The 3,168-nt window shown below is 48.5% G+C and overlaps 1 protein-coding gene across 1 annotated transcript in view; it reads left to right on the top strand.

The window, feature by feature from the left end:
- The window catches only part of Ccdc182 (coiled-coil domain containing 182), a 71,344-nt gene that overhangs the window by 46,401 nt on the left and 21,775 nt on the right, over positions 1-3,168 (top strand). The window lies entirely within an intron of this gene.

Raw genomic sequence — 3,168 nt, forward strand, 5'->3', positions numbered from 1 at the left:
TTTATTTTATGTGTATAAATGTATTGCCTGCATGTATGTGAGTGCACCTGTGTTGTGCAATGCCGCAGAGATCAGAAGGCGGCTTTGGATCCTCTGGAACTGGAGTTACAAATGATTGTTAGCCACATACCTGTAAATTTATGTATCAGCAAAAGTGGAAATCTTGTGATTTTTTTTTTTTTTTTTTAGGTGACTGGCTCTTTCTGTGTAGCCCAGAGTAGTCTTAAACTCATGATCCTTCTGCCCCAGCTTCTCAAATGTTCAGATCACAGATACAGATCTGCATCACAACATCTGGCTTGTGATCACCTTTTCATATCAGTAAAAATAATTTCTAACATCTGACAAAAACAAAACAAAACAAATGGTTGTTAGCCTTCATGTGGGTGCTGGAAATCAAAACCGGGTCCTCTGCAAGCGCAGTCAGTGCTCTTAATCACTGAGCCATCTCTTCAGCCCCATATTTTTATAATAACTATAGAATGTTCTGTCAGGTACCATCAATTTCCCTAATGTACAAACACCTCATGCAACTCTGCATAGAACTATAGTTTTGCTGTGGAGTGGATTTCTGGGACTTGTAGATCTAAGAGGTGTACATTTACATTTTGATCAATGTGGACATGTTGCTTTTGAGAAAACCTTTGCTCCTTCTTCCTCTGTCCCTGCATGAGCGCGTCTGTCTTCCTACATCTTCAGCAGAACTGCATCTTCTGGCTCTGTAATTTTCGTCTCTGTAAGGAGTGCCTGCTAATCTCCACTAACCTTCTCATCCTATTTTCTTGTCTGAGGACCCTCATACTTTAAATTCCCTGCTGTCCAGCCACTGTGACCACATCATTTTCCTAGAGTGGGGTCCATCCCTCTGGGTGACAAGTTGTCCCCTACAGTGAGATCTGGAGACATCACCAGCAGCCACTGTTTAATATTTATTGGGAGCCTGCTGTGTGCTGGGCCCACACAGCAACCAAGACCTTTGGGAAGAAAACATGCGGTGATTTGAAAGGCACAGATTACTTAATAAAAAGCGACAGCCCCATCAGAGGCCACGGGGGTGCCTCTGTTTCCCTGGATGTCTGTGGGCTCCTGGTGAAGCAGGTGGGGGTGTGTCCCCCTCTGAGAAGCCACATTAAGATGGCAGCTGGTCTCCTACAGGACGTCTCTGCAATTCAATGGAGCTCATCACTTTCCGGTCTATGAGCAATTAAATTGCACCAGGAAGCCCTGTATCCTTATATCATCCCCTAACGACATGGGGGAGGGTGGATGCTAAGAGCCCACTCCATGTGCAATTGGCGAAGTCTCACCTTGTTTCAAGGGCCAAACGTTCAGTGCACTTTCAATTTGTCCCCCTGCCAGGACCAGAAAGCAACTGGCTTTGTCCCTGCCATGCACCTCTAGAATTATGCGACATTTGTAAAACTCATAACAGCTTGGAGATATGGACCACTATTTTTTTTTTTTTTTTTGTCTTTCTCCAGCTCTGATACTTTTAACCCAGTCCACTGACATTCCTGCCCCCCTGCCCTAAAGACTTTTGTTTCCCAGAGTCCCATCCCAGGGCCTGTCAGATTGCATTTTTTATTGCATCGAGACAAAAAGCCATCTGGAGCCCCTGGTCTCTGCTGTCAGTGACTGCTGTTCTCAGGGTCTCCTGCCAGGCCCCCGATGAAGAGTCATCCCCCTATCAGCCCTTGCTCTTTATTTTTTACCCATCCCTTGCGCCCTCCTCAGTATGGGTGCCTTTGTCCCTCTGCTCCCCTTACCCTATCACCAAGATGCAGCTACCTCATCTTGGTGGAACAATGCAGACTGTCAGCTTTTATTAAGAGACTGGGGGAAGGAACCACAATTTCAGGTGGCTGAAAGCTTACAAATTTCTGCTTTGGTTCTACCAGCCCTGAGTTTCTTTCTTGGCTGCCCAAAGACTTATTTTTGGTTGCAACAATTCCTCTCTGCCTTCCATGCCTAGGCAGTGGGGTCAAAGGCTTTGCAAGGCTATTGAGACAAGGACACAGCACAAGTGGGGTTTAAGTGCAGCAGCCCAGTGAGGAGGCAGGTTCTTGGATGCCTGGAGCATGAAGGGATCTGAAAAGAAACAGCTGCTTTCCCTCCCCCAGTTTGGACAAAGGACCAGGATTCCTATTTGCAGTTAAGGATCATGTACATATGAGCATGTGTATGTTGCTACTGTAGGGTTGGAACTCAGGCCCAGGAGGGCTCTAGAATCCCAGTGTACAGAGAAATGGCCTCAAGTAGGACACATAGACCTCTGATTAAGGGTGTGAATTTGCCAGGCACAAGATGAGCTTTGCCCTGAGATGGGATGGAATGCAGGTGTGGCAGCTGAGTGTCCCTGTTGGTAGTGTAGGAGGAAACCTATGCATTAGGGGAAAACTGGTGGCCAGCAGGTCCCAGAATAGGTGTCATGCTGTCGAGTATGGAGTCTTTCCTGAGGGAGTCACATGGCCTTGGGCCACAGTGGTCTGAACCTTGGCTGTATCTGCTTCAAACAGCACATGTGAAGACTGAGAAACTGGGGGGAAGCTTCAAGCATCACATTCACTTCATACGAAACAGTGTTGGCTGTTGTTACCGTCTCTCTTCAGGCTGTGGGCTCTAGACCTCCTCCTGCCTTGATTCCTGCTTGGCAGTGATGTCATCCATCTTTGTATCCTCAGAGTAGATGTTCAGTCTTGGGGACCAGCTCTCTAACATGAAGAAGGGGCTGAGATCCCCACTGGCCCATGTGGAGTGTGCCCTCTGGGTATCCTCTAAGGACAGCAGCTCACCTTAGGCTGATGCATGGTGAGGACCTCCCCCTCTTCCCTCCTTGAATGGTGTGCTGGGTAGCTTTAGTGTCAACTTGACACACCTGGGCTGAGGGAGCCTCAACTGGGGAATTTCCTCTATTGGACTGGCCTGTGGCCATGTCTGAGGGGCATCTTCTTGTTGAGTGATGTGGGAGGGCCCAGCCCACTGTGGGTGGTGCCACCCCTGGGCAGGTGGGTCTATGTAGCATAAGAAAGCAGGCTGAGCAGGGGCCAGGGGAGCAAGCCAGTAAGCAGTGTTCCTCCATGGCCTGTGCTCCAGCTCCTGCCTCCAGGTTCCTGCCCTGAGTTCCTACCTTGGGCTCCCTGATGAACTGTGACCTGGGAGTTGTAAGCT

The sequence above is a fragment of the Nannospalax galili genome, unplaced genomic scaffold (assembly GCF_000622305.1).
Source record: "Nannospalax galili isolate Female #2095 unplaced genomic scaffold, S.galili_v1.0 scaffold879, whole genome shotgun sequence".
Classification (NCBI taxonomy): domain Eukaryota; kingdom Metazoa; phylum Chordata; class Mammalia; order Rodentia; family Spalacidae; genus Nannospalax; species Nannospalax galili.